This window comes from Quercus suber, unplaced genomic scaffold (genome assembly GCF_002906115.3).
Source record: "Quercus suber isolate HL8 unplaced genomic scaffold, Cork oak 2.0 scaffold_398, whole genome shotgun sequence".
In the NCBI taxonomy this organism is placed as follows: Eukaryota; Viridiplantae; Streptophyta; class Magnoliopsida; order Fagales; family Fagaceae; genus Quercus; species Quercus suber.
Genome location: NW_027069849.1, coordinates 704,319 through 717,956, shown reverse-complemented (window position 1 = coordinate 717,956; position 13,638 = coordinate 704,319). Strand labels below are relative to the sequence as shown.

Sequence of the window (13,638 nt, the reverse complement as noted above, 5' to 3'; positions counted from 1 at the left end):
TCTCTACAATAGTTGATTCAATCCATCTAGTCTGGTACTACTCCTAAAGGGTTCACTTGGTAGAATAACTTGATCTTGATCTTCTACATGGATAGGTTCTCTTTGGGGCTAGGTTGTCCTTTGATACCCCAGGTTCTCCATCTTGTCCATAGCAGCCCTATTGCTAGCCATTCTGGGTTTCTCAAGACCTATCAGATGGCCAAAAGGGAGTTCTACTGGCATGGTATAAAGTCTGACATCAAGAAGTTTGTTAGGGAATGTGATGTGTGCCAACAAGTTAAATTTGAAACCTCTGTCCACATTGGATTTCTTCAACCATTGGAAATCCCAACTACCCTTTGGACCAATGTTAGGTTGGATTTTATTGAAGGTCTGCCTGAGTCACAGGGCTTTGAGGTAATTCTGGTGGTGGTGGATAGGTTGACTAAGTATGTCCATTTCATTCCTATTTCCCACCCATATACTGCTGCTAAGGTTGCCTCATTGTATATGCATTATGTTTTCAAACTCCATGGGATGCCTGCCACTATTGTTAGTGATAGAGATGCCACTTTCACCTCCCTCTTCTGGTCTAAATTGTTCATGTTGCAAGGTACTACCCTAGCCATGTCTACAGCTTATCACCCTCAGCCTGATGGCCAAACTGAGATTGTTAATAAGAGTTTACAACAATATCTAAGGGCCTTCACTGCTGACAAACCACATAGATGTGCTGAGTGGTTATCCTTGGCAGAATTTTGGTTCAATACTAATTTCCACACTAGTCTGAAGTTGACACCATTTGAGGCACTATATGGTTTTTCTCCTCCCACCTTGCAAAGTTACATTCTTGGCACTACTCGAGTGGATGCTTTGGATTCTCTTTTGTGTTAAAGGGATTCAGTTTTGGTTACTCTTAAGGCACATCTTGTTGCTACACAAGAGAGGATGAAGTTTCAAGCAGACAAACATAGGCAAGATAGGTCCTTTAATGTGGGTGATTGGGTTTACTTGAGGCTACAACCCTATAGGCAGAAGACTTTGGCTTATAAAGGGAAGTGAAAAATGTCCCCATGGTTTTTTGGACCTTTTTAGATTTTGCAAAAAGTAGGGATTGTGTCTTATAAGTTGGCTCTGCCTTCTGATTCCCAATTGCATCCTGTGTTTCATGTTTCTTGTCTAAAGATGAAGCTCATTGAAATACATTCTATTGTAATAGTGACAGTTGGCAGTTAGAGTGGTTGTTCTAATAGTAACAGTGGCAGTTAGTTAAAGTGGTATTGGTTACAGGTTGCATATATAGGCACATTATAGATTGTATTAGCCACTGGTTGATAAATGAATTGTTGATTCGGTTACACACACACACGTGCACACACACACACACACACACACTCTCTCTCTCTCTCTCTCTCTCTCTCTCTCTCTCTCAATTTTGTTATGGAGGCCAAGGTTCCCTCGAAGTGACCTACAAAAAAAGTCTCAAAATCATCTCAATCTTAACAAGTTCAACAAAAAACAAGTTTTGGTAATATTGCTTCTTAACATAACTAGAAGCATTGGGATTTTTTGGGAAAACTGGTTTAAATAGGATAGTTAGCAGTGACAACATATGGATCATATAAGGATGCTAGAATAGAGGAATAATTGGATTTAGTTATGTTACCAAGGGTAGTAAATCAGTTAGCAATTTCAACCGGTGAAGCAAGTTCATGCTTTTCCAGGTGTTTATCAGAGTTTGCAGCAAGCTGTTTATCTTTTGATTTTCTGCTTGCCATTATGGCATTGTAGAAATTCACGAGGGAGAAAATTAGGGATAGTGTTTGGAGAACCTTTAATATATTGAATATCCCCAAAAAAAAAAAAAAAAACACTTAAAATAGCTTGTCATATGGCAAAAATATGTTTTGAAGCAATGTTTTCAACGTCTTTTTCTAAAAAATATTTAGCACTTTTGCAATTAATACACAGTAAAAACTTTTGGTTTAGTAAATCACTTTGAAAGAATTAATAGTAAAAGAACAATAGGTACTTTAGCAATAATATTTCAATAAAAGCTTAAATCAAATAAGCTTTATAAAACACTTACAAGATCTAATAGTAGATACAAGATTTGAGCAGGGATTGGAAAAGGTTACAAGCGTTGGACCTTCTGAAGGTAGCCTAGAGACTAAAGGGAATTTAAAGCTAGGAAAAATAAGTTCTGCCCATAACATGAAGGGACAACCCTTTTTATAAGCAAAAGAAAACACTATTTTAATAGTGAATAATAAACACTAAAATTGACTTTTTTACTATTCACATCAAGCGTTCGGTAAAATCATGTAAGCAATGATGTCAACAAATTTGTTGGTTTGTTCTGTCAGCAATGGGAATCATTCCCTCGTGGGAAGCAGCGGGAATCATTCCAGACAGCAAGAACCAGCTTTAATATGTTTTTACCAGGACTAGTGAGAATCAATTAGGAGTAGTGGGAATATATATATATATATATATATTGATTATTGAGAAAAAGGTTTGAGGGGAGGGAAGGAATGAAAACACTTATGAAGAGAATATTGAAGCCCAATTTTTCTTCAATAATTCCGAGAAAGTGAAAAGGTTGAAGTATGTACTTTTTGACCGAATGAACATGCATTTTAACATTTTTTAGCGGCATATTAGATTGCATCCATCCCTAGTTCCATTATCAATGCAGCAAAAGAGGCATCAAACGTATAGTAGACATTCTTGTTTCAATGAACTACCAATTTAAGCTAAGAACATGACAAATAGAGCTAAGAACATGACAAATAGAGCTAAGAACATTGTCTAACACGTCAAGATAATGTCAATGTCAATGTCAAGATGTCCAAGCATATGTGCCAGCTGGTTCGCCCAGAGACCTCCAAGATTTTGGTTTGATTATCCTTTTCAGAATGTTTGCATTATAAGTGCGTTTGATTTTTTTTATTTTTTATTTATTTAAAGAAAACAAGGCAAACAAGTTTTTTTTTTAAGAAAAAGGCAAACAAGTTTTTTAAATCCCTTGGATATCCAAGGGATTTAAACTTCTTGTTTGCCTTTTTACTAAGACATGGTTGAAATTTCTTGACATCACATTAAAAAAATGTAGACATGGTTTAATTTCTTATAACCATGTCTTATACACTAACTTATCAATTAGTTCTTATACGCTACCTTATCAATTAGTTTGTAGTAGCATCGGACAACAAAAAGTTTTAAACCATGTCTAGACTGCAAACATTTCCATCAAGATCCAACAGGAAGAGATCTTTAACCCTTTTTTTTTTCTTTTCTATTTCTTTTTTTAAAATTTAATTTAATTTAATTTAATTTATTTAAGTTTTGACCCCAAGGTTGGGGGAAGAAGAGATTCAAACTACTTATTGTCTTTATTAATATGATAAAAGGGCAAGAATGCTACATTTTACAACCCAAAAAAATAAGGTATGGAGTCCTTTATGAAGTTTCCAAGAGCCTTGTAGCTCAATGACTTTACTTGTTCTCTTTTATGAGAAGAAATGTTTAAATCCCTCTTCTCCAACTTGTAAAAATTGAAATATCAATAAAAAAAATATTCCTTCAATTATGAAATTATTTATCCAAAAAAGAGAGAGAGAGAGAGAAAGAAGCTCTCAATGAAGTAGTTAACTCTAACATGGAAGTCAATGGCAATTAACTGCGTAGAATGGAAGAGATATTACAAGTGATAGGTGGACTTCCTATGAAAGTCACATTTGATTTACCCTTGAGAATAAAAAAATGTTACACGATTTCTCTCAAATGCAAAGAACAAACTCTTCCACTTGTGCAACCAAGATCAAACAATAAAGACACCTTTCATTTTTTTTTTTTGTTTAAATTTTATAAATTTTACAATGTCACTACAGAAAACAAAGAATAAATAGATATAGCTGCGAAAGAGAACAGCCAAACTCATTAACTGCATGCGCTAATCAACCTCCATACCAGAATTGGCTTCATCTAAAATCTTTTGTAGTTCCTTCATTCTTTGCCTTGTCAACGCAACACAATCCTGAAACAAGAGCAACTCTTCGTCATCAGCATTCAGCTAATAACTTTCTTTGTATTTGCACAGGTCATTGGCAAATATCTACTGATATATGCTCCTTAGAACAATTGTGCATAAATTGGATAAACCAGTATAAAATGGTCTCCACTGAGTCTTTTCTCTTTTTTTTTGGTAGTGAAAGGGGGGGGGGGGGGGGATTTTTTTTTTTTTTTTTTTTTTTTTATAAATTTAACAATGTCACTACAAAAAACAAAGAATAAATAGATATAGCTGCGAAAGAGAACAGCCAAACTCATTAACTGCACTAATCAACCTCCATACCAGAATTGGCTTCATCTAAAATCTTTTGTAGTTCCTTCATTCTTTGCCTTGTCAATGCAACACAATGCTGAAACAAGAGCAACTCTTCATCATCACCATTCAGCTAATAACTTTCTTTGTATTTGCACAGGTCATTGTTGAAAGGGCATTGGCTAATATAAATTTTAATTCCTTTTCTACACAAAGGTCTAATAATTCAAAACTTCGAACAACGTATTGAGTCCTGGGTTCCAATTTGATTCCACAAAAGGATGGAATCAATGTCAACCACTTTTTACAATCTTAGTTTCAGATATATTATGATCATATACCCCACAATCAAAAAGCATTCTGCTATAATTGTTATGGTTTAACTGAGTATATTGTAGGACCAAAGTTTGGAACATACTAAAATTGATCAACATATTGGCACTTTTGATGGATCCTTTAAATGTTTTTTAGGATGAAATCTAACCTGAATAGCAGATGTATAGGCAAGAACTGGTCCACCTGGCTTGTAAAGAGAAACAAGTTGACTTGAAGAATCCAAAACCACAGTAACAATAGTTTCCATGATGGACTCTTCCTCTGCAGTGGGGTCTGCCAAGATATAATTCTTGTGAAGTACGCATGTTAGTGAGAAAGGAATGCTTTTCAGCATCAGTTTCATCCTCTCTTTATTAACAGCATCCTTTTCCAGCTTTCCTCCATTTTCCTCAGACACAACTACTATTTTACCATCATTATTTAGGGAAACTGCAGGTATTTGTACTGCAAGGCATGGATAATTTTATAACAAATAAGATACTGCAGGTATAGTTAAAGATTTTGAGTTAAATCTGCATTCATATGTATGCAAACATATGAATTGAAAAATTTTATTTAGTTATAAAAACTTGAAACTGAGAAACAAATCTTTAACAAACACTCAATCTATCACTAACTAGGATTACAAAAAATATAAATAAATAAGTCTGATCCTGCCCATAGTTTATGATATCAATAAAACAAATCAATTTTAGACCATCTAATTCTATCAAACCAATTAGACTATGATTTTTTTTTTGGGGGGGGTGGGGGGAAGTTATTCATAAATCTAGTGAGTTCTGAACCCACAACCTCACCTTTTTTTTCCTTTTGATTAGTAATTTACATGCATACCCAGTAGGTTTTGAATTTGAACCCACAGCCTTACCCTCCATGTTGTTCTTATAATGATGTCTTTTTCTTAATGACGTGGAACCTCACCAAGGCAGGGCCACCCATCCTGAGGAGTAATTCAGTGGAACTCCTAGTGAGAATCAAGCCCTAGATGTTTGGATTTACAGCTCATCCCAAGCTTCCAACCACTAGGTTTTGACAGGTAAAAATTTGTTCTTATAATGATAGTAGATACTATTTGAGCTGGAGCTTATTGGCTTGGACAATGAAAATATTTTTGGGAGATCATGTGACAGAAAATTCTCAAATTAAAATTGTCTAAAACTATATAAAAATTTCAACCACTAAATTGGTGGAGGTCCAATACATGGTTGGCCTTGCGCCATACAATCAAGAAGCTTTCTACAGTGTTTGTACGATAAGATAAATAAAAAATTGGTGCGCATTTACCCAGTTTCTCCAAGTAAACCAAAAAGTAAAACACAACCAACAGAAACATTGTAAAACTTGCAACATATATTTGAACAGGGAAAAGAAGACGTAATTTCATATACATAACCAAGTATGACCAATGCTACATACATAGGTAAGAACCAGAGTCATGCCTCTCTTCACCATCAAAACATCAGGAAAGGTAAGGAAACAGTATAATCGAGATTCAAATTTTTGGGGTGTGTTGAGTTGTGTGCAGGTATGATGATTTTTCAAGGCTTCTGTTAGGCCTGTTGCTAGAATCTAAATAGGTCACAGACAATATCAAATGACAGAAAGAATGTAAATCTTACAATGATAGTAAAGGCAGCAACAGCTGATAGTAAAGCAGCATCAAAGAGAGCACCATCAGCATCCAAATAGTATATGTCCTGCAAGATATGATTTTGAGTCTTTCTTTATCATCCAATAGAGAAAAAGGACCATTATAATTAACAATTTGTCCAAAAGAAAATGCTGAAAGCATCAAAAGGAAGACTTCTAAATTCAAACAGATAAAGATGATATGATGCAGACAATAAAAAACCATTACCAAGTATGCCATCCAAGCAGCTTTTCCACTGACCAAGGATAAATCTTTCAAGTTGATCATGCCAGAACTGCAACAGCACAAATAACTAGTCACTACAGTAAAGTTACACTTAAGTGGAATAAGCTAAGAAAAAACATTGTATAAGATAATTGACCACCAAATAGAAGTCTTGATCAACCCTACAAATAATCGTATAAATAAAGGTGATGCTTCAAACTTCAAGGCACAACAAGTGCAAGATAAGGAACAAGTAAGTACCAAAGAGAAAGTTATGGAGATGAGCCTACATGTGTAATTTGATAACAAATTCTGAAGTTCTTTTTTTTTTTTTTTAAGAAGCTCTCAATGAAGTAGTTAACTCTAACATGGAAGTCAATGGCAATTAACTGCGTAGAATGGAAGAGATATTACAAGTGATAGGTGGACTTCCTATGAAAGTCACATTTGATTTACCCTTGAGAATAAAAAAATGTTACACGATTTCTCTCAAATGCAAAGAACAAACTCTTCCACTTGTGCAACCAAGATCAAACAATAAAGACACCTTTCATTTTTTTTTTTGTTTAAATTTTATAAATTTTACAATGTCACTACAGAAAACAAAGAATAAATAGATATAGCTGCGAAAGAGAACAGCCAAACTCATTAACTGCATGCGCTAATCAACCTCCATACCAGAATTGGCTTCATCAGAGAGAGAGAGAGAGAGAGAGAGAGAGAGAGAGAGAGAGAGAGCCACCATTGCTGGTGGGGTTGATGGTGGCTAGGATCGAACAAAGGAGAAAGAAAGAGAGGGAGATTTGAGAGATTTCTAGAAGACAAGAAATAGATTTCAGTTGGTTAAAACTTGAAATCGACCCATTTAGGAAGCCTAAACCAGTCTAAGTCCAACCCAATCCATCAAGCTCACCTTAAGGCTTAGGCCCAGTTCCAAAGCTCAATCCCCCAACTCCTTTGGGCTCAATCCACAATTAAAACCAATACTCACTTTAATGGACAAGCCCAACCCGATAATAAATTTGATTTGCTGAACAAAAAAGATCATGGAAGGCTTACAAAAGAGAAGGCTTGGGCCCTTCCCATCTTTGACCAGACCTTGAGAAATAGGCCCAAAGATATTACAAAAAGCTACCCTTTGATGGGCTGAAAAATTTCCTTATCTCTAACCAAAAAAAAAATGTATATCATGAGCATCAACTCTTCTAAAACAATTTAGCATTTGACACGTCAAAAAGTTATTTTATCTATTTTAACACACGCTTTGAATTTTTTTTTTTATAGCCATTTTAGTTAGCATATCAAATATTAGTGCATTAAACTTGAATTAGGAAACAAGCAATTAAACCACTAATCAAAGCCAATTTTGATTTCCGTACACGTATGATCCAATTAAATGGAATTGGCTTCCCTAACTCACCGAAGTTTTGTGGAAAATATGCAAACTTGGGACTAGAAGGATTCCTTTTGGAAGTACAATTAAACAAGTAGTAAACATAGAAATGTAAAAAGAATACTTATATATATATATATATATTAAAAGAAACGTAAAAAGAATATTAAATTATATACGTCCTTTAAAAAATAAAACGCATAATTTATTGATAACTCATTTTTTATTTAAAATTATTTTGTTCATACTTGATTACATAGTCAAGTAAGATTATTTAGTATCACTTTACAATGAAGTGAGAATATTCAGCATTGGCACGTACCAAATACATTGACCATCAACGCATTGCCCTAAACATTTGGTCGTGGTGGTTTTTAACATATAAATTGACAACTATTACTAACGCAAATCCCTTTGCATATTTTACATTGCGAAGAACATTTGAACTGCCGACATTGATCATCCCTAGTACAATGAACCGAGGGGGGTGCGGAGACACCCAAGGCTTCCTCACGATCGCATTTGCCACCAATACAAAAGGAACCAGTTGAGACTTCACATGAAACTTGTACCATTGTCAATGATAGACCTGCATTCAAAATTATTTCATAGTTTTCATTAGCCACTTCCATGTTGTATAAAAAATTCTACCTTTGTAATTAGTAGAGGGAAAGGAACTTACAAGATGAAATGGCCAATAGGATAATGACCATGGAAACTATCTTGGAAGATGCAAGATCCATATCTACGACGTTTATGTGGATACAAGACAACCTTAATTTCTAGCGACTTTGCTTTGCTCTATAGAATGGGATCCCCCCATAGGCAATATTTATAGAGTCCAAATATTCTACAACACTTTTTGTATACTACTTTATGTTCTACCAACCACTACTTGCCATGTTTTAATTTTGCTTTCTTTATAGAATAACTAAAGTTTAAAATGGAAAGCAATTATACACATAGTAAGTAGTGTTGGTGGAATATAGAGTGATACACAAAAAGTGGTACAGAGGATTTGTGTTCATATTTATATGGGAGGTCACATCTCATTTAGGAATAAAGTTAAAACTTATTACACTCATATGACTATATGAGTATACAAATATCCTTTATCCTTGGAAATAAATCCTTCGGTTATTTTAATTAATTTGGAAAATGGTTTAAATAGTTTTAATTTACACCATTAAAGGCCAATAAATTTGATAAGGATTCTTTCTAGTTTTACTTAATTTGGAAAATGGTTTAAATAATTTTAATTTACACCATTAAAGGCCAATAAATTTGATAACAATTCTTTCTAGTTTTTGCACTAACTTTTAATTTACACCATTAAAGTCCAGTAAATTTGATAAGGATTCTTTCTTATTTGGATTAATTAATTTGGAAAATGGTTTGAATAATTTTAATCCACACCATTAAAGGCCAATAAATTTGATAAGGATTCTTTCTTAGTTTAGTTAAAATTCCATGTTTTCAAAAGGATTTGTGACTTTGAGAAATGTTTAATTTGAATGCTATATAGTGTTTTGGGGAAAAAAAAAATCTTGATGCTTAGGTTGCTTTATTAGTTTGAATTTTGTGTTGAACGTAATAGATAAGCATCTTCATTTGAAAAAAAAAAAAAAAAAATCATCAAAAGTAGAGAAACATCGGATTGGGCACAAGTAGTGTTTGCAATGGGCAGGGTTGCATCAGATTTGGACCAGGCCTAACTTCGAGTCAACATCATGCTATTTACACTGAACCAGCCCAGCTCTGGCCTGCCATATTGGACATTATTTTATTTTTGCTAATAAAAAGAGCATATGAGGTCTTCTAGATTGTAGAAGAGAGAGTTAATGCATCTTAGATCACTAATTTCAAGAATGTTGATAACATGAGAATTCAACCGTCTAAGAAGAGGTAAAATTTTGGCAAAATTAAACTAGTTTTGTAATTTGAATTTATCTCATTTAGAAAATTCAATATTATCAAGTATATATTGCGTACTTAAATAGGTTTATTTTAATTAAAAATTCCAACCAAAGGTCTAATTTGTTACAAACTTAATGTGCAGGACCAAGGATCAAATTAACACTAACGTAACTACAAGGATTATAATTGTAAATACCCCAAATTGTTATTATTATTATTATTATTTTTAGAGAGTTTCAACTTATGGTGCCCGCTCCTGGTAATAGCTTTTTATCATCAGACCAAGACATAAATCAATTTTTGGTATAGGTGGGGATTGAACCCCAGCTCTCTTATTCAATTACCCCCCAATTATAACCAAGTTATGAATATTTATCAATTTTTTTTTTTTTTTGGTTGAGAAAAACGAAGTTATCATTTTTAATTTGCACACTTAATCTAGTATGTATATATGACTTTGTACTTTCTAGTAAATTCAATGGTGTAATTTTTTTTTTTTTGGATAAAAAATGTAATTACATACAAGTGAAAAAACTCTAAAGACAATTAATTTACGAGAAACCAAAAGATCACATCGTCCCAAAAATTATTAGAACTCTAGAAAATGACACTAGCAATGTCTAATTAATGGTCCTCCTATCCCACTCAATAATATAACACCAACATGCTTTCTAAACCCAATTAATTTGACAAGAGTCTATGGGGTAGTGCCGGAAGCGATGGGCCAGCAAGACAAGGAAAGAGGTCGCATGGGCTGTACGAATAGGAGAAGAACCAAGGATGGTGTCTCTTGAGGCCCACAGTGATTAATGGTGATGCTAAGAAAGCCCAAATGGTGGCCCATGAGCTTTCGCATTGCTGGACCAAGAAATTGATCACTAACAAGACCATTCAACGTTTTTGGTTGGTTGAGATTTTGTATTAGTACATTGGTTATATAATATATTATAAGCTTGTTTAAAAATTCTATATACTATTTTCATGTTTGTGTGTTCTAATAAATATTATTATTTCCTTAAAAAAAAGAAAAGATTTTTAGTTTTTTTTTTTAATTTCTTATTTTGAAGGACCAAAGTAGACCGAAAGGGAAGGAGGTAGACCAAATAGACCCAAGTGGACGTAATTGGACCAAAGTCATTTGAATTGAACCAAAATGAAGCGAATGGACTGAAATGGACCGAATGAATTGATGTCAACCGAAGTGGACCTTAATAGACTGAATAGACCTAAGTAGACCGAATTCGACCGAAATATACCAAAGTGGACCGAATCCAATTGAAATGGACTATGGACCAAAATGAACCAAATTGGAGCAAAACTTTATATTTGCTCTATTTTCAATAACATGTAAATAATGTAATATAATTGCAACTAATTCCTCAAATGCTAAATCACATAATGAGTTTATGCATGGTAGGCCCCTACATCTTTCTAATCTAAGCAACTCCCAAAGATAAATCATGTTAACAGGAAAAAAGATATTTCCTTATAGCAATTTTAACTTAAAGAAGAAAAAAGCTAGGAATGATGAATTGTACATACCAAGCAACGGCTATCCAACTATAAGGGGAGAGATCCATGTTGTTGAATGTCGTCAAGCCAGGATGAGCCTCAGCTAATTCATTTATCTGATCAGCAAATATCCCATCACATATAATCAAATATTAGCTAGTGGCAAAAGTACGATATTTATATTGTGGTATTGAGTAATGAGAAAAGAGGAATATTTAGATATAATAATAATTTGCCTTTGTAGTCAGCGGAAGTCTATCATAAGGACCTAATGTCTTGTTGAACTGAAAGTAGAGATGACCAAGGCCTTCCATTATTCTGGATGGTCCCTCGTGATGATCAACTAGCAGTGTGGTATGTTGTGAAGTCCTAGTTGATGAATTATTATTGCTCACACTCACTGAGATAGATTCACAAGGTTATCTAGTATATATCTGGATAGCTGACAGGGAAGGTGCATAGTATTGTACAACACTTTCACCATTGTTCAACAGTATTGGTACAGAAGCCCCATAGAAACTCTTCTCAACATAAAACTCCCGAACGTCACTCAAGGAGAAACACCCCACCATATCGTTCCCACTACTACTCTCACTTGATTGCCCAGACCCATTTAGTGTACGAGCCTGCATATATAAATAAGATGTGAGGAATAAAAGAAAATGAGAAAGAAGGGTAACCCTCCAAATAATTAAACGAAGACAGCTTTTATTCATTTGAAAAGTTACTTTTTTCCAAAAGTTATTTTTGCTATAGCCTGATATTTAAGCGTGATAGTGCTAATTATGGTTTTAGAAAACATTTATATTTGTTTTTCGTCGCTACTTCTTTTATAGATAATGGTAAAAAGTGAAGCAATTGGTCCTATAAATTTTTTTCCCGTCAGGAGTATGGTAAATGGTAAATGGTGTATGAATAAGCCGAGCATTACCAGGGTTACACATAAATGGTATTATGGAAAATAGTATACGGGGGGTTGCTATAAATGATGCCATGAAATGGCTAGCAATTCATGTGATCCATTCTCAGCTAGTCTTCAGTTCGGGAACATGGAGAGGATAATGGCTTTTTTTGGTGGGATTTTAACAATTGAGTAATTATTAGATATTGGTGTGTTTGGATAACAGGATTTGGGCACATAGTTTTGGATTTGGGTGAATAAAATCCAAATGCCCTATTTGGATAGCCAAGAATTTTAAATCTTAAAATCTTTGAATTTGAAATAATTAATTTCTAATTAAACTCATAGAATTGTAGAAATTCATATGATATACTTAAATATTTATGGACTTTGAATTAAGGAATTTCAAATCCATCACATTAAAATTCAAATTCAAGTATCCAAACACAACTTTGGAATTTGGTGACATTGTGCTCCTTTACAAAACACCAATAAGTTTTAGTGTATAGGTCGGATTTGAATTTCAGATTTTTTATTCGATGACAAGAAACTTCACCAGTTGAACTAATTAAAACTTACATTTCCATCTCCATTAAAGTTATTACCTATCAATGATGTCTAAACATGAAAAATTAATGTTTAAGAGTAAATGATGAAACTTTTTCTTATTAGTGTGCTATGTGCATATGTGAAAATAAGGATCAAAAGTAAACGCTCAAAAAAATAGAACATTCTGGTATATCAAATTTCGAATAAAAGCCTAGATATGCCCTCTCATTGACTATCTTACATTTAGATCCTAGTTTGAAATTGGTAAAAGATCATCAAAGTTACGCACAAACAAATAGCTGACATGAATATCGGTCTAGATTAGCAAAGAGAGAAATTAAGTAGAATTCAACCGATCAAGAAGAGAAAACATACTGTTTTGCTAATAAGGAAAGAATTGAGAATGGAAATTAAAGAATACCTTGGGAAGCAGTTTAGTAGAAACAATGGGAGTTACGGATTGAAGAAAGCAGTGAAGGTTGGAGTAGTGATTGAAATCAGAAAGCAATGGCAAGTCCCAAGGAGAGTGTGGCATGATGGTTTGGTTTCCACTTGTTTCTTGAGAGATGAGAAAGATGAGGAACAAGATGTTGAAAGTTTCAGGTGATTATCTCTCTATCTCTCTGTACTTTTGAAGCATAAATAAGCTCAGTAGGTGGTGGTGATGGCTGTGCGTTAATGGAATAGAATTGTTGGAGATTCCCCAAATGAAAACACACAAACACACATACCCATATATATATTGGAAAACAAAATGTAAAATTGTGTGAAAATAATAAATACGGTTAGAAAGTAGGCATGATATCCATGGTAATTCCATAATAATATGTAATGTTGCATGCCTGTTTTCATATATGGCATATTGACAA

General features: G+C 33.8%; 1 pseudogene; it reads right to left on the bottom strand.

Moving 5' to 3' along the window:
• Window positions 1-4,257: 4,257 nt before the first annotated feature.
• Window positions 4,258-6,594, bottom strand: LOC112025429 (uncharacterized; annotated as a pseudogene).
• Window positions 6,595-13,638: the final 7,044 nt, after the last annotated feature.